The sequence below is a fragment of the Protopterus annectens genome, chromosome 8.part0, assembly GCF_019279795.1.
Source record: "Protopterus annectens isolate FY-2018-M chromosome 8.part0, PAN1.0, whole genome shotgun sequence".
NCBI lineage: Eukaryota > Metazoa > Chordata > Ceratodontiformes > Protopteridae > Protopterus > Protopterus annectens.
The window spans coordinates 1,366,921,052-1,366,940,353 of NC_056741.1; the positions used below are offsets into that span (position 1 = coordinate 1,366,921,052).

General features: G+C 40.0%; 1 pseudogene; it reads right to left on the reverse strand.

Annotated features, from left to right (window-relative positions):
• Nucleotides 1-2,517: 2,517 nt before the first annotated feature.
• LOC122808491 overlaps nt 2,518-19,302 on the reverse strand; it is a 64,972-nt pseudogene continuing 48,187 nt past the window's right edge.

Genomic DNA, 19,302 nt, shown 5'->3' on the forward strand with positions numbered 1-19,302 from the left:
ATACAGTCTGACATGCATGTATATTTCTTTTCTATTCAGCAGGACCCACTGTTGATACATTTTTAACACAAGCAACTTTGCAAATACATTTTGATATACAAATGACATAAAATTATTTACAAAACTCCAGCTAGCTATGCTGGCATATGTTACACATGCATTGCCCTACTCTCTCTGACATAGTAGGCACTACCTCTCATCATCACAGCATCCTTTAAATTTACCCAGATAATTGGTTGGGCATCTGCACATTTCTTTTCTATTCAGCAGGACTCACTGTTGATACATTTTTAACACAAGTAACTTTACAAATATGTTTTGATATACAAATGACATAAAATTATTTACAAAACTCCAGCTAGCTATGCTGGCATATGTTACACATGCACTGCCCTACTCTCTCTGACATAGCTGGCACTACCTCTCAATTATCACAGCATCCTTTAAATTTACTCAGATAATTGGTTGGGCAGCTGCACATTTATCCCTGGTCTGACTTGCTTTGCCATTCTAGAAGCAGGAGGTCCATCATGGGGGTACTATCATAGTGGAATTTTTTTTACTAGTTACTTGCCTTGTAATTCCAATGATCCTTTGAACCAGAAATCCTACAGTACAATTTCATTGTAAACCAACATATTCAGCACTAACATATTTTTTTTTTTTAGTTTGCATATTTGTTTGGTGTTATTGCATATATTGTCCAGGTCTGTATGAACATGATGTGTTATGGATGTTTTCTAATGTAGTTCTGCGGTAGTTTTCTCAAAATATTTTTATAGTAGCATGTAAGTTTGTAATGTTAGTTTCTGACTGGTTGGTTACAGATGTGATTATATTTATTTTTATTCAATTATTTTACTTTTTCCTTTTATTCTAAATTTAATAAATACAATTTCTAAGGCTGGTTTATGTACAAAAAAATGATTTTGTGGGGTTTGAGGGAATATTTGTGTGTGGGGGTAGGGTGGGAGGTGCTCCCATGTGTAGTGTGAGAATGAGGCAGCCTGCAACTGATCAAGGTGTTTGAGCAGCTAGTGAAGCACAGGTGATATGTTGAATGATTGATGAAGTAAATGAGAGAGGAAAATAAAAATATCTTCACCTTATGCTTCATTGACATATTTACTGCATTGCTTTACTAGTGCCCATATACACATGTAGAAAATATATTTATTATATAATATATAAAATACTTAGTACCTTCAGTTTTAGGTTGTTTAAATGTTATCTTGTATATGAATGACATTGTCTTTACTAAGGCATCAGCATCACAAAATGAAATCACCAACTTATCACAAAAAAGACTTCACTCTACTCTGCGGTAGAGAATGGAAAATAGAATATTAAAATGTATTTATGTCACTGACCTCAATGAATGCCATTACATCACACTGAATAAATGCAACTGGCTTTCAGTAGAAAGTAGGGCTTCCTTTCTGCTGAACACACTGACCTTTAAACTGATAAATGAACATTACTAATGGAGCAAGAGGCAAGTGCATCAGTTACTTTCATATGGTCAACTCCCACTTCTGTGTACATTTCAGACAACTGATTGTGATAAAAGAGGATTTTTGTGTAATGTATTTCAACTTTGTTTCAAATCAGCAGTTGCCACAGATTAAAATATTACACATTGTTTCACATAATCTCATTAGTCCTTCAAAACTAAAATAGTAAGAAAACAGCAGCAGATGTCTAGTCATTTTATTTTACAGAAGACAACCACAGCAATTATATCTACTCTGTCTGTGCATATCGGGTCTATATTAGAACATCGACTTTTTAAAATGTTGAATATTCTAATATTGACCCCTATTCAGCGAACGCTGACAATATCGAACATGCAGAACAGCAAATTTTTTCCCAGGGAAATAATTTGCTGTTCCGACACATACACACAACACAAACACACCAAACAAACAGCAATTCATACACATACACCTAAAATCCTACATCTAACCCTACACTAAACTGTACACACACCACTAGCTATCCACTTACCTTAACCCGAACCCTAACCCTAAGGTCCGTCACTATCGCATACTCACCTCACCCACGCCCTAATCCTAACTCACCTACCCCACCAACCCTCACATCCACACAATCGCACACTTACCTGACCCTGACTTGTAACTTTCCACCACAGTGATGAACATAGCGAAGCCACAGGAACGGCCAACCAAATTCCTTCCCTAGGAAGAAATTTGGTGTTCCACAGCTTCGCTATTTTCAATGTTCACTGAATAGGGGTCGATATTACACATTGTTTCACATAATCTCATTAGTCCTTCAAAACTAAAATAATAAGAAAACAGCAGCAGATGTCTAGTCATTTTATCAGGTGTCCAGATGTCACAAATACATAATAGTTCTACAAAGCTAGATAATGACTATTTAAACTGAGGAAACAATGAACGGGACAGTTATTTGCATCCAGACAACCCCAAATCCCATTCTGCAGTTATAGCCACAATGTCCGATGGCTATGTAAATTTTTTTCACCTACATAGTTCACACAAACAAGTTGCCACAAATTAGAGTATCCCACACAAATCTAAACTCTGAAATATAGGCAAACATATCTGGTTGAACACCAACAGCATCACTGTAAAAATAATAATAACACTTATCTCAATGTATCATTACCTTCATTGCAATTGTCCACACAGATCACAAAGAAGTATTCCAAAAACATCCTGGTTGATCACTACTAGCATCACTGTAAAAAATATTAACACTAATCTCACTGAACCATTCCTCTCATCTGATTGTCCAGAATTCTGCAAAATGTCCCTTATTTTGATTTATACTTTTTTTTATTTCCTGTATAGTAATACTGATGCCTGTGAGTGCTTCTGAAGTCCTATTAAAGTGACTTTGAACCAAAGAGGTGCAAGCATTGTTTATGTTTAACTTTGCTGCAGATATACATAGTGTGTGTGTGTGTGTGTGTGTGTATATATATAGCAAGAGAAGCAATATGTTCCTTGCTGTTTGACTACATTATTGTAAACAGCAATGGGCCATTTATATAGCAGAACAAAAATGAGCTGCTTATGCAATATAGCAGCTACAAAAACATTGAACAGGATATGAGAGCAATTCGCTGTCACCTGTTTAATACAGGTATAGGTAACTTCTCAGTGGGCATTTGCTTCAGTGAATTGTATCTGATTATCTGCATTAAACTGATTAAAGTAATATTTGATTTGTTTAGTCATATGGCCAGCTTCACGCTCCATTTAGAGGTGGATGACGAATTATGTTAAAGGGCCATCGTCATGCTGCATTTCTTGTGTAATTTGGGAAGCAGCACACATGCCACATAAAATAAACCTAACATAGGTTGGCTGGTAGTATCACACTAGTCTGTGATGGCAACATAGCTTGCTTGTGGTTTTCCATTTATGAGTCATTCTGCCTGTAGCATCTTTATGAAGATGAGTAGTATTTTTGGCTTGTGTCATGTCTCATTTCTGTACATATATATGTGTGAGTGAGTCTGTGTGTGTGTGTGTGTGTGTGTGTGTGTGTGTGTGTGTGTGTGTGTGTGTGTGTGTAATGTAGTTGAAGTTTGTTCTGAGATGAGGAATACGGGATATTAACCTATCACCCCATGTCTTATTTATCTGTTGATGAAGGTATAGTTCCTTAACCAGCTTTTGAGGTTTAATTTGTTTCTGTGGAGGAATGTGAGGTCAAATGGGGCTGGATCTTTCATAGCTCAGAAGGTTAGACACAGATCTCCATGCAGAATATAAGAAAATGAATAAAGAGAGATGGCTCCTAGTCTGTTCTGATAATTAAGATTTTTGAGGCCACTGATCTTTTTAACTATGAATCTCTGAGGTCTCTTGAGTTGAGTGATATGGGTAGACAAATATATGCCAAAAGATATATTCAATAATGATTCTGTTGAAATATGAGTGAAGGGAAACTAAGACTTCTTGGAATCTAGAAAGATGCCTTTGGACATCAGATGAACCAGATAAAATGCTTTCCAAGCTACTGCAGAGACATTATGGTCAAATAAAGTAATTATCAATAAGAGGGCCTAGATCCCATACAGTAGTGGCTGATTGTCTCCTACGTGGTATGTAAAATGTTCTGTTTACCAAAATGAACCATACATTTTTTTTCACATTTAACTTGAGCCCGTTGTCCCTGCACTGTGTTAACATGGTCTAACCCATGCTAGAGCAATTGTGAGTCAATGGAAGATCAGATAACAACACCCAGTTTGTAGCCTTCTGCAGACTTAGATAACAACAGGCCAGGAGTGTTAGCTTGACGGTCTGAGAAATAGATACCATTTATCTATGTATTTATTGACATTTGTTTACCAGAAAGTCTGACTGGGTAGAGGCCCATTTTCAGCAGAGGCCCAGGGAGAAAAGCTCCAAATTTTTACAAAACATTTTAAGAACAATAATTTTACAATCTTCAAAAATAAAACAAAAACATATGCAGTTTAAATAATTAAAACAAATTAGACATAATATAAAACATTGGTAAATAATTGATAAACGTTATATGACAATCATTTAATATTTAAAGAAAGTTTAGATGGTTTGCAGAGAAATTAAAGATAAATTAGTCTAATAGAAACAGGAATTGTAATTGAATTGAGTGAAAAACAGGCTTATAGTATATTTAGAGAGAAAGTCAGGGAAGAGAATTTGATAGAAGTAAGGAAGTAAGTGAAGAATGGAGACCAATGAGGTATAAAGAATGGAAAGGTACTTCTTCACCTTTATGGTTATAGTTTATCCTAGTTTTGAGCAAGCAAAGAAACAGATTTTACCAAGGAAGTCTTTCAGAGTGGTTTTGAAAGATGGAAGGGAAGGTATTGACCTAATGGATACAGATAAGGAGTTCCAGGCCTTAGCAACCTTGTACCAGTACAGACAATGTTCAGCAGATTTGATAGGTTTGCAGACAGATAGCTGTTTTTGGTCACTGGATCACATTGACTGACTGGGAACATAGTTGTGTAGAATATATTTTTTATTGCTGGACAGGCAGATGGATGCTGGATAATTTTATAGGTGGTAAGAAGCATTACAGAGATTACATAATATACAACATTAAACAGTCCTTATGTATAACATTACATATGACAATTAACAGTCCTAATATATAACACTAAATATATGTGTACATTACAAGAAGGCAGTTATCAGACTATAGACATATATGCCAGTTAAAGGCAGAGATTACAATTCTAGCACACATAGTAATGCCAAGAGTATACAAATTAATTGTATACGTAATTAATTCAGGAGCTACATATTCAATATATGAGAAACATTCATGCTCTAAACAGAGTACAGTGTAAGAAATGAAAGTTCATTCAAGGATAGAACAAGTTAATAATTTATGAGAGGCATTCCAAGATAGAGTAGAACAGGATGTTATAAGTATATACAAAGGCGTAGAAAGGGAATAGTAAACATAGTGGTGAGAAAAGCTGTAATTGTTTGTTTGATTGTCTTTTATAGTAAAAGCAGGTGGCTGGAGAAATTTGTGAGTGGATGAGAAAAACATAACATTTTTTATTTGTTTGAGACTTATTACGTTTATTAGTTGTAGGCCAGTGACAACAATTGGAGATAAACAGTTGCATCCAAGTTTATGGGGCTAGATAAGCAGCTGTTAGCTTGCAGTAGTACAATGTCATCAGCATAAAGTATCATGTTTATTGCAGGAAGGTTGTTAATGTACAATAATGTGCCTAAAACTGAACCTTAAGGGAACCCTGTGTTTATTGTCCCCAAGGTAGATAGGACGTTATTAGAATGAAAGTAAAAATTTTAGTCTCCAGATAACTGTGGACCCAGTTAAAAGTTTGCCAAAATTATATAACAGAAAGTTATGGCTGTTTTGGATGGTAAGTTTTTTGATGATTAAAAGTCCTTGTTTAAGGCTTTGCACAAATCTCTCAGCAAGTCTTTTAGATGCAGGATGCCAATGGGCAGACAAAATATGTCAAATGCTAGTTTTAAAAATTAATTCTGGAGGTCGCTTGCCATAAATTGAAGGGGGGGGGGGGCATTATCACGGCATATTGTTGTGGTACTCTATTTCTGGAAAAAAGATCTGTCGGTACATCTGTGGTGTAATTGCAAGTAATTAGTTCATGATTAAGTCCTCAGACCATTTACAGCATGCATCAATTACTGGTAAAAATGTTAAATCCATAAATGGCCTGGCAACATTTGCAGTGGATATAAAAAGTGTATACACCCCTGTTAAAATGCAAGGTTTTTATGATTATAAAAAATGAGACCACAATAAATCATTTCAAAACTTTTCCCACCTTTAATGTGACCTATAACCTGTACAATTCAATTGAAAAACAAACAAATCTGTTAGGGGAAAAAATATAAAAAATAAAAAATGTACAATAAGCTGGTGTGACGATTGGGGAGAGATGGGCGAAGGCTGCCAGCCTAGTCAAATAGAATTTGATATCTCATTCTGGAATTTGTAAATAAATGCATAATACGGGCATGTTTTCTTGATAATAAATGTAAAATACAGGCATGTTTCTTGAGTGTAAAGAAAACACTGTAAAATGTGATCTTCAAGATTGTTGCAATATTGCCATCTGCTGTAAGGAAAACCAAGCCAAGTATTTCAAATGTGTCTTTTTAAGTTGAAAAGATCTTATGAATCTCTTTTATTTTAGCATTCGGCTCCAAGGTGGCTGGATGAAGATTTCATGCCCATTGTTTTAAGGCTAAAGTTTATGGCCAGAATTTAGATGTGGAATGTGTTTTATTGCACTGGTTTCTTTTAGAATATAGATGTGAAATGTCTTCTATTGTTGTAAGTTTCTGTGCAGGTGTTAGACTGCTAAATAACGCAGTTTGTTTGCCTGGGAAAACCTAAGTGTCAAAAATGATGTAATTTGGGGAGGGACCTAGCAAACATGTTTGTTAGTAATGTTTAAATACTATTTTTCTCAAGAGACCAAAAAGCATTTTGACTTTGGACATCTAACCCAGCACTGCTTATGCTCTTTATGTATGTAAGTAGGATTGTAGCACTGTTTTCTCTAAGATTAACTAAAGATTAGAAAGTTAGATTAAGTATTTTTCTGTGTAATCAGACTTGTCCTACTGCATTATTTTAAGTTTCTGGGTAATCACTGAACTCTTAGATATCTCTGTGGTGTAGTAGTTTTGTCTTGTGTTTTAATTATTTATTATTAAATATTTTAAAACCTTCTACCTGTGGCTGGTTTGTGTATAGATAAGCTCTAGAGTACATTGCATATTTATATAGAGTTTACTGTAATAGGCCATTCTGATAAGCCTTAGACTGTATAGTCACATTACTATTGGATAACAATATTGCACAGTAATAATTGGACACCCTTTTAAGGGCCTTTTAGTAGCTGATATTATTAACTGGGTGGTGGCAGTAATTACTACCGTATAGTCTGGGTAAAGGGGCACAGTTGGAGAATCTGTGTCAGCCTTTCCCAGGAGTGTCTGTGAAGTTGTATAAATACTTATCTCAAAGTGTGTGTGTGTTGTGTCAGCTACTTGGCAGGGACATGAAGCACTGGTTGGACAGAGAGGGTACTGAAAGTTCTAGCTTGCCCAGTTAGGCTGAGACCTGGAACCTATAGCTGTGCCAGTGGGGAGTCATATTGGGGATCTGGTGAGCAAGGGAGCAGCCAGCCCCAGACTGACTGTGATCTCTGTGTGCACTTAAGGGAAATTGTACTTTACTGTGTGTGTTAGTTATCCTTTCCTCTTCTATGAGATGACCTCCCTGGTGTTAGTGGTGAAGATTGAGGCTCCTTGACTGCTGGGCTAGGGCACGGTTGTCACAAGTGACGGCAGTGGTGGGATCTACTTCACATACTAATTGGCTTGTAGTGGTGTGGGTAGAGCAAATTCCTGTAGCTTATGTACAGTGATCTCTAAAAGTGTTTTGTACTCTAAAACAGCCACACAGTGTATACTCTGAGTTTAGATCACAATTGTTTTATTTCTTTTGTTAGTGTTAGTTTAGTGTTAGTCAGGATGAGCAGGCAGCATGTCAGCAGAAGAGTATGGAAAGCTGACAAGGAGCCAACTGGCGGAGATGTGCTAGGCTAGGGGACTGTTGCATGGAAACCTGACTAAAGCAGACCTGATTGATTGCAGCCTTGGTTACAGCTGCATCAGAAAACACCAGCCTGGAGGACAATCAGACTGACAGTGGAGATACAATATCCTCGGAGAATGGACAGCTCAACCTTTCTGCAGTGGACTTAAAAATCCAGCTGGAGCTAAAGAGACTTGAGTTGGAGGCCAGGCATATGGAACTGGAAGCAGCTGAGAGAATGAGGAGCCTAGAAGCTGAAGAATAGGAACGGCAGAGAAAGCATGAGAGGGAAATGCTGACTCTTCACCAGAGTCATGGAGGTAATGGGGAAGGGAGTAACCAGACCCCAGAAGCACAAAAGGTCAGTAAATTTCTTCCACAATTTAAAGAGGGGGATAATTCTGATAGGTTCATTCATATGTTTGAGTGGGTATGTAAACCATATGGAGTTGACCAAAGGCTCTGGGTGCAGTTCCTGACCCCCTTACTCCATGGTAAAGATGTAACTTTTTTTGCAAAAATGCATGACACTGACTGTTTTGATTATACTGCTGTAAAAAGACATTTATTAGAATGTTTTAAGCTATAACCCGAAATGTATAGGAAAACATTTCATGAGCATAGACGCAAGGCAGATGAAAATGTATGTGAATATATTGTTGAACTGAGCACTTATTTTCATAGCTGGGTGAGTGGATGTCAGGTCACTACTTTTGAAGGGCTGGCAGACCTTTTGGTAAGGGAACAAGCCCTTAGCACTTTGCCTGAGGACATGAGGATCTGGTTAGCTAATAGACAGTGTGCTACTTCAGAGGAGTTGGGGAAGAAGGAAGACCTATACCTAGCAAGCAGGGCAGCCCTGCACAGGAAAGGGACCCCCAGTACTGCTCATGGGACTAAAGGAACCCATCCCATAGTGGGCAGCACAGACTGTCCCAACAGAATCTGCCAGTAGCAGGGGAAGCCACTAGTCCAGGTACACATCCAGGAGCTAGGGTTAAATGTTTTGAATGCAACCAGAGGGGCCATGTGGCATACAGATGTCCATGGAGGCAAGGTGGGGAACCAAAGGTGAGGAAGCCAGTAAGTGGGAAAGACAAAATGCCAATAGTGGGTTGTCTTGAGAAAACAGGGGTATGGAACTACCATCCTACAGATGTCCTCAGAGGGAAGGATTTGGATAAGGCAGTACTATGTACTTATGCAGTTCCATGCAGTGAGGCTAGGAGACAAGCATGTAGGTCTGGTAGCCTAGGGATACCCATACAGACTGCATACTTGCAGCCAGGACTGCTGAGGTGGTTACTTCAGGGAGTGAGCTACGCTGTAGAAGTGAGACTGAATGTGAGCCACAGCTGCTTGTGGGTACTGATGTTCCCTTGGACAGGGTAACTGCAAAGGTAGAGGTGAGTAGTAGTACCCAAGCTGATAGTGAGGCACCGCTGTCAGAGGATGCCAGGCTTCCTGTGGAAGGGGAGCTGGGAAGGGTTACCAGGAGAGACCTGAGACAGGCTCACCTCTCAGACCCTACATTGCAAGGCTTAAAACAGGTAGCTAGGGAGGCAACTGATTTTCAGTGGAAGGGGGAATCTGTATACTGGAATAAAGGGTTACTGTACAGAGAGTGAACCCCTGAGGGAGGGCTAGAAGGTAAGAGAGTACAACAGTTGGTAGTGTCTAGAGCTTACCGTCTGGTGCTTCTAGTCATAGCCCATGATATTCCCTTTGCAGGTCATATGGGCATAAAACATACAAAGAGGTATGTTATGCAAAACTTCTATTGGGCTGGAATTTCCAGAGATGTAGCAGGGTACTGCAAGACCTGTGAGCAGTGCCAAAAGGTAGGCAAGGCAGGAGACAAGGTGAGAGCTCCTTTGATGCCTTTGCCTGTGATTGAGGAGCTATTTCAGAGGGTAGCTATGGATATTGTGGGTCCTCTGAGTACCCCAAGTTCCACAGGGAAAAAGTATATCCTAGTGATTGTAGATTATGCTACACAATACCCTGAGGCAGTGGCTTTGTCCTCCATTGAGGCCAAGAAGGCGGCAAATGCTTTGCTAGAGATTTTCAGCAGGGTAAGTTTCCCAAAGGAAATACTGTCTGACAGTGGTAATTTTACGTCAGACCTGCTAGCTTGTCTGTGGAAGTCCTGTGGGGTGAAGCACATGAAGACCACCCCTACCATCCCTAGACTAATGGTCTTGTTGAAAGGATAAACTCTACAATCAAGTCCATGCTACAGGCATTTGAAGATCAGTTTAAGAGGGAGTGGGGCAAATATTTGTCTCATCTGTTGTTTGCTTACAGCGAGGTTCCCCAGGAATCCACAGGTTTTTCACCCTTTGAGTTGCTGTATGAGCATAGGGTGAGTGGACCTCTAGATTTAATTTGAGATTAGTGGAAAGGTGAGTGTGAGTCTCACAATGAGTCTGTTGTGGCATATATCCTGGACCTCAGGACAAGGCTCAGGAAACTCATGGGTCTGGCCCAGGAGAACCTGGCAGAAGCCCAACAACAGAAAAAGGTGTGGTATGACAGGAATGCTCGAGCTAGAGAGTATGCTGTAGGGCAGCAGGTGATGGTTCTCATTCCTGTCAGACACAACAAGTTGCAAGCAGCTTGGGAGGGACCCTACAAGGCAGTAAGAAAGGTAAGTGATGTTAACTACATGGTGGAAGTGCTAGGCAGATGGCAGGGGCACAAACTATACTATGTTAACATGATGAAACCTTACCATGATAAGGAGGCCATTGTGCTGAGCATTTGCAGTAGATTGCAGGAGGCATCTGGGAGAGATCTTGTGACTGATCTCCTCAGTGTGAGGCTTGGGCTGACACCACAGTGGAAGGGGTAGCAATGTCCCAGCAGCTATCTCCTTCCCAGGTTCGAGAAATCCAAGCAGTGTTGCAGGAGTTTGGGGTCATGTTCACCAGGAAACCAGGAAGCACCCACCTGGTGCAGTACCAGGTGGATACAGGACCCCAAAGGCCTATCAGGCAGGCCCCTTATAGGGTGTCTGAGAGGGTCAAACAGACTCTGAGGGAAGAGGTACAGGAAATGTTGAAACTAGGGGTGATTCAAGAGTCCAAAAGTCCCTGGGCCTCACCAGTGGTGTTGGTGCCAAAGAAGGATGGCAGCACCATGTTCTGTGTGGATTACAGGAAATTAAATAGTCACACAGTCAGATGCTTACCCCTTGCCTAGGACAGATGAGGCCCTAGAGCAGCTGGGTGGGGCTAAGTATCTTACAACCATTGATCTTACCAAGGGTTACTGGCAGGTGCCCTTGACTCCCAGTGCTAGAGAGAAGTCAGCCTTTGTGACTCCTTTTGGCTTGTATGAGTTCACAAAGATGCCCTTTGGGATGAAGAATGCCCCAGTGACTTTCCAGAGGCTGGTAGATCATATATTAGCAGGAGCAGGAGGGTTTGCCCTTGCTTACATGGATGATATTGCTATCTACAGCAATTCCTGGCAAGAGCACCTTCAGCATGTCAGGGAGGTGCTTGGCAGATTACAGAGGGCAGAGATGACCATTAAGCCGAGCAAATGTCAGGTGGATATGGCAGAGGTCTCCTATCTAGGACATAGAGTGGGGAGTGGTAAGATAAGGCCAGAACCTGCCAAAGTGGAAGCCATTCAGGCATGGCCTGCACCTGTTACCAAAAAGCAGGTGAGGGCATTCTTAGGGACAGCAGGGTACTACAGAAAGTTTGTTCCTAATTATAGTACCATAGCTGCTCCCCTCACAAACAAGGAAGAACAGGCCAGATAAGGTAGTGTGGACACCAGCATGTGAGCAGGCATTTCAGAAGCTTAAGAAAGCTTTGGGAGGACCCCCTGTGTTAGCCAGTCCAGACTATAGCAAATAATTTGTTGTGCAGGTGGATGCTTCAAACTATGGGGTGGGGGCTGTACTTAGCCACATTTCTTCAGAGGGAGAAGAGCACCCAGTGGTTTACCTCAGTAGTAGGCTCCAACTCAGGGATGAATGCTATGCAGTGGTAGAAAAGGAATGTCTAGCCATAGTGTGGGCACTACAAAAACTTCAGCCTTATCTGTATGGAAGAAAATTCACTGTGATGACAGATCACAACCCTCTAACATTGTTAAACAGAGCCAGTCAGCAAAATGCCAAGTTGCTAAGATGGAGTCTGGGGTTGCAAGCATATGATATGTCAGTGCAGCACCGCAGTGGGAGTAGCAATGCCAATGCAGATGGGCTCTCAAGACAGGGAATGGGGTGAGGTACACCCAGATAGACCTAACACTCTCAAGTGATGTTTCTCAAGGGGCACTTGAAAAACTTGCTTGAGTTCCCCGGGGGACATGTGATGATTGGGGAGAGATAGGTGAGGGCTGCCAGCCTAGTCAAATAGAATTTGATATCTAATCCTGGCATTTGTAAATAAATGTAAGATACAGGCATGTTTTCTTGATAATAAATGTAAAATACAGGCATGTTTCTTGAGTGTAAAAAAAACACTGTAAAATGTGAACTTCAAGATTGTTGCAACATTGCCATCTGCTGCAAGGAAAACCAAGCCAAGTTTTTCAAATGTGTCTTTTTAAGTTGAAAAGATCTTATGAAACTCTTTCATGTTAGAATTCGGCTCCAAGGCGGCTGGATGAAGATTTCATGCCCATTGCTTTAAGGCTAAAGTTTATGACCAGAATTTAGATGTGGAATGTGTTTTATTGCTCTGGTTTCTTTTAGAATATATATATGAAATGTCTTCTATTGTTGTAAGTTTCTGTGCAGGTGTTAGATTGCTAAATAATGTAGTGTGCTTGCCTGGGAAAACCTAAGTGTCAAAAATGACGTAATTTGGGGAGGGACCCAGCAAACATGTTTGTTAATAATGTTTAAATACTATTTCTCACAATAGACCGAAAAGCATTTTGACTTTGGACATTTAACCCAGCACTGCTTATGCTCGTTATGTATGTAAGTAGGATTGTAGCACTGTGTTTTCTCTAAGATTAGCTAAAGATTAGAAAGTTAGATTAAGTATTTTTCTGTGTAATCAGACTTGTCCTACTGTATTATTTTAAGTTTCTGTGTGATCTCTGAACTCTTAGATATATCTGTGGTGTAGTAGTTTTGTCTTGTGTTTTAATTATTTATTATTAAATATTTTTAAAACCTTCTACCTGTGGCTGGTTTGTGTAGAGATAAGCACTAGAGTGCATTGCATATTTATATAGAGTTTATTGTAATAGGCCACTCTGCTAAGCTTAGACTGCATAGTCACATTACCATTGGATAATAATATTGCACAATAATAATTGGACACCCTTTTAAGGTCCTTTTAGTAGCTGATATTATTAACTGGATGGTGGCAGTAATTACTACTGTATAGTCTGGGTAAAGGGGCACAGTTGGAGAATCTGTGACAGCCTTTCCCAGGCGTGTCTGTGAAGTTGTATGAATACTTATCTCAAAGTGTGTGTGTGTTGTATCAGCTACTTGGCAGGGACATGAAGCACTGGTTGGACAGAGAGGGTACTGGAGGTTCTAGCTTGCCCAGTTAGGCTGAAAACTGGACCCTATAGCTGTGCCAGTGGGGAGTCTTATTGGGGATCTGGTGAGCAAGGGAGCAGCCAGATCCAGACTGACTGTGATATCTGTGTGTACTTAAGGGAAATTGTACTTTACTGTGTGTATTAGTTATCCTTTCCTCTTCTATGAGACGACCTCCCTGGTGTTAGTGGTGAGGATTGAGGCTCCTTGATTGCTGGACCAGGGCACAGTCATCACATCTGGTTGCATAACTGTGCACACCCTTAAACTAATACTTTGTTGAAGCACTTTTTGATTTAATTACAACATTCAGTCTTCTTGGGTAGGAGTCTATCAGCATGGCACATCTTGACTTGACAATATTTGCCCACTCTTCCTTGCAAAAGCATTCCAAATCTGTCAGATTGTGAGGGCATCTCTTGTGCACAGGTCTCTTCAGGTCACCCTACAGATTTTCTATTGGATTTAGGGCTGGACTCTGGCTGGGCCATTCCAAAACATTAATTTTCTTCTGGTGAAGCTATTCTTTTGTTGTTGCTTGGGGTCATTGTCATGCTGAAAGGTGAAATTCCTCTTCATCTTTCTAGCAGATGCCTGAAGGTTTTGGGCCAAAAGTGACTGGTATTTGGAACTGTTCATAATTCCCTCCACCTTGACTAAAGCCCTAGTTCCAGCTGAAGAAAAGCTACCCCAAAGCATGATAGTGCCACCACCATGCTTCACTGTGGGAATGGTGTTTTTTTGGTGATGCAAAGTATTGTTTTTGTGCCAAACGTACCTTTTGGAATTGTGGCCAAAAAGTTTAACCTTGGTCTCATCGGACCATAACACATTTTCCCACATGCTTTTGGGAGACTTGGTGTATTGTTTTGCAGATTTTTAGCTGTGCCTGGATGTTTTTCTGTAAGAAAAGGCTTCTGCCTTGCAACCATACCCCATAGCCCAGACATATGGTGAATATGGGAGATTGTTGTCACATGTAGTACACAACCAGTACTTGCCAGAAGTTCCTGCAGCTCCTTCAGTGTTGCTGTAGGTCTCTTGGCAGCCTCCCTGACCAGTTTTTGTCTTGTCATCAGTTTTGGAGGGATGTTCAGTTCTTTGCATTGTCACTGTTGTCCCATATTTTCTCCACTTTTTGATGACTGTCTACACTGTGTTCCATGGTATATCCAATGCTGTGGAAATTTTTTGTACCCTTCTCCTGACTGATACCTTTCAACAATGAGATCCCTCTGATGCTTTGTAAGCTGTCTGTGAACCATGGCTTTTGTTGTAGCAGGGAAGTGAGTAAACATAAGGAAAATCCTACTAGGACCACTGAACTTTATCTGGGGTTAATCAGAGCCTCTTTAATTGATGGCAGATATGTACCCAAAAAGACTGAATGCTGTAATTAAATTAAAATGTGCTTCAACAAAGTATTAGTTTAAGGGTATGAACACTTATGCAACCAGCTTGCAGTACGTTTTTTATTTTTTATATTTTTCTCCTAACCAATTTGTTTTTCAATTGAATTGTACAGGTTATAGGTCTCAGTAAAGGTGGGAAAAGCTTTGAAATTATTTATTGTGGTCTCATTTTTTTTATCACAAAAAACCTGACATTTTAACAGGGGTGTGTACACTTTTTATATCCACTGTATATGGCTTTATTGCCACAGAGATGGAGGCCCCATTCTAACTGATGTAGTGCACATTCTGGCTCATTTTGGATCACCCGGCAAACACATCATCTCTTTGACAGCTGCACAGTTGCCATCAGTCGTCAGTCACCACATGACTTCTAGCCATTGCTTTTACTCCTGCTACTTCACACTGGGTATAATAATCTTTTAACACCATTTTACACAGCCAGCATTTAAGTTAAGTTCATCAGATTTCAGCAAGTGTCATCTAATGAATTTGTGTTTAGATGTCCAACTATTTCTGTCAGAATACACACTTATAAAAGCTTGTCACATCTGGTTTCTGCTTATATCTTGTCTGTTGTAAGGCGCGTTCTCAGCATGGCTGATGGAGAACACATCTAGTGGTGCTTCTTCTTCAGGTTTGTCACTTATAGTTTATAATGCTAAGACATCCCCATCAGCGTTTACATGATATGTAGTACATTTATACGTGAGTTTGTACTGTAGCGTCTGAAAATGCCAATTGTTACATGCGGGCAGCTGTTGCGGTAGGAATTCTCTTCTGGAGGCTAAAAGTGTGACTAGGGCTGATGGTGTATAGTAAGCATAAAATGTTTGTCAAATAGGCACTGAGTAAATCCTTTGATATCAGTTTGGGCGATGCCATTTGGTTGGCTCAAAATAGATGGTTAACTTGTGTTGACATCAACAATCTGCAGGTAGAGGACTATTCTCTTTCCACAGGGTTTGTCTGATCTCGCAGTTAGTATATCTAATTATCAGGGTGTGTGGAGGATGCAGCCTCTCACATGGGGTAATCCCCAGAGCATGCACAGAATGTGTCACATTAGTGATTTTGATGTAATAACCTCAATATTTTGTCTGTCAACGTAGCTGGTCATTTATCAGCTGCCCTAAATCTCTCCATCTCCCTTTCTTTCTCTCTCTCTCTTTCTATATATGAGTCTACTTTTATTTACCGAAAGGCCGAAATAGCGACGACCACAATGCGAGATGAAAATCACGAAATATGGAATCACGAATCAGGTAAGTATGTACAGGGCAAGTGAATACTTGTCCAAAACAACAGTAACTAACAACACACCACCTAAAACCCACCCACCCCAACTATATATACCAATTCTGGGATCGCATTACAGTGGAGAAATGACATAATCCCCCCATTGGACAAGTAATTGGAAGTAGACCCACCCACACACACACACACACACACACATATATATATATATATATATATATATATATATGTGTGTGTGTGTGTATAGGGTACCTAACAACTTACTGAATAATGGCATCCTGTAAGTGATAACACTGAATGCACAAGTTTGAAATATCAAAATGATGGACTCAAAATATCTATTAACAGCAAACTTTTACTGCATATGTACAATGTGTCAGGACAAAGCCCATTAGCAAATAGTAGTGCCACCAAAGAAGTTGTCACACAGCACCTATATAGGTGCCCCTCCAATCAAGTGTGGACTATAGTGACATCAGTACAGCCCAATTATAAATATATTTTGCTGTAAAATGAGATCAGGTCCTGCAGCACATAAAAGTGCTCATGAAATTGGTATAGATATAACTTCAACTCTTCGTGGGAATTTCTGTAATATCATAGAACATTTTGTAAACTTTCTGGATTCTGTTGTTCAGTACAATGTACTAGCCTTACCATAGTGGATAACAAACTATGTACAGATCTGTCCTTGCTTTTGCCTGGTGCATTGGCGCATTGCTTACAAATAGCTGTGTGTGTGTGTGTGTGTGCGTACACGTCTGCATGTGTGTGATGTATTTATTCCTATCTGTGTGGTAAACTGATAAGCATGTTCTTTTACTTTCTTTTTTCCTTAAAGGCATGCATGAAAAATGCCATGTGCTATAGATTTATAAAACACGTTTCCCCATCAGTCAGTGTATCCTCTGCTGCCAAGTGTGCTATGTTAAACTAGTATATACAGTCTGCTATACTGTGCACTATTAGCTTTGCATACCCTGTCTGCACAACTGTAAGTACACTATGTCACTGTTTGGTGCATAGTTCACTATACTGTGCATTATTAGCTTTGTGTACCCTGTTCCAAAAAATTGTAATTCCACTATGTCACTATCAGGTGTATAATCTGCTGTGCTGTGCACCATTAGCTTTCTGTACCCTGTCTCCACAACTGGAAGTGCAATATGTCACTGTATAGTCTGCTATACTGTGCACTATTAATTTTCTGTGACCTGTGCCAACAACTGTAAGTTCACTTTGCTACTGTTGGGTGTATACTCTGCAATACTGTTCACTATTAGCTTTGTGTATCATGTCCCCACAACTGTAAGTGCACTATGCTACTGTTGGGTGTATAGTCTGCTATATTGTGTACTATTAGCTTTATGTGAACTGTCCCCACAACTGTAAGTGCACTATGTCACTGCTGGGTGCATAGTCTGCTATACTGTGCACTATTAGTTTTGTGTACCCTGTCCCCACAACTGTAAGTGCAGTAGGTCACTTTTGAGTGTATACTCTGCTATAATGTGTACCATTAGCTTTCTGCACTATGTCCCCATAACTGTAAGTGCACTATGTTACTGTTGGTTATACAGTCTGCTATACTGTGCACCCTGAGCTACGTGTACACTTTTCCCAGCACTGTAAGTCCACTATGCCACTGCTGAAAGTGCAGTCTGCTCTGATATGCACAGTTAGTTACATGCATCCTGCACTGTCATTGCTAGCAGTACAGTCTGCTATTACTGCTCACCATTAGCTACATGTACTGTGTCCCCACAACTATGGGTGCACTATGTCACTGCTGGGTATATACTCTGCTCTGCTGTGCATCATTGGGTATATGTAGCATGTCCCCTCAGATGTACTCATAGGATTGTTAACAACTGTAAAGGTGATTAGGCAGTGGTCACTTAGTGATGGTGGCAGAATGTTTATGTTGAGGATGGAGGATGGTATGTTTGTAATAATAATGTCAAGTGTAGAGTGTTTGGGGGACCTAAGGTTCGGTCTTGTTGGTTCTATTATGAGTTGAAGGAGACCTAGGTCTGCTAGGAAAGTACCCATGTCAGACGAAACAGGCCAAGATAATTAAGACTGATGTCAGCTAGAATGATTGCATTATTATTTTTGGGACAGTTATTAAGGATGTTAGTGATGAGTGGTATAAATTTATTTAGTGGAGAAAGGGGTGGTAGATAGGCTGTAGTGATCAGTAGTGGCCTGCCTTTGTGTGCTGGAAAGTTTAGGATAATCAGTTAGGACCGGAGTCTGAGTATCCATTTCCTTGGGCAATGACTTTTGGGTTTAGATTTTTTCTGTACATAATTAGAGAGGCTCCACCTGATCATTTACCTGACATCACTGACATACTTGTAGGAGGTTAGAAAGTGTTGGAAGTTGGGGGAGTCTTTTTTGACACAGGATTCTGTGACTGCTAGAATGTCAGGGTTTTGCTGTGAAATAAAAACCCTTATGTGGTCTACCTTGTTTCTGTAATTCTGTTTATGAACTGTGTGTCTGTCATACCACAGTCAGTGTTACCTACAGACTATATTTAGGCAAGTGTAAACCTGGCAGCACATTACTTGAGCCATTTCATTGTGCTGAATAAATAAATATCATTAGTGGCACTAATACTTTGTTCTACACCTGTGAGACAACACACCATCAAATCTTGCCATACTGTCACGCTGCAACCCTGAGTTCACAGCCATTGGACTCCAACCATCCTGGTAATGGAAAATTAATTCAACTTTGATTTTGTTCAGGTAGCTAGAGGAATACATCTCTGTTCCAAACAAGCCTAATGGAAAGAGAGCGGTAGAAACACAGACAAAACGCAAAAGTTCAATCATTTCTTGCAAGGGAGTTCACACATAATGTGGTTTGTGATAGAAGAATTAATTCACCACTCTATCAGGGCAACATATCACTGCTTTTGGTATCTTCATGTCCTCCTCACCAGGATGTGGTTCTTAAGTCTGACCACCATACTCTAGCTTTGTGAGTTGT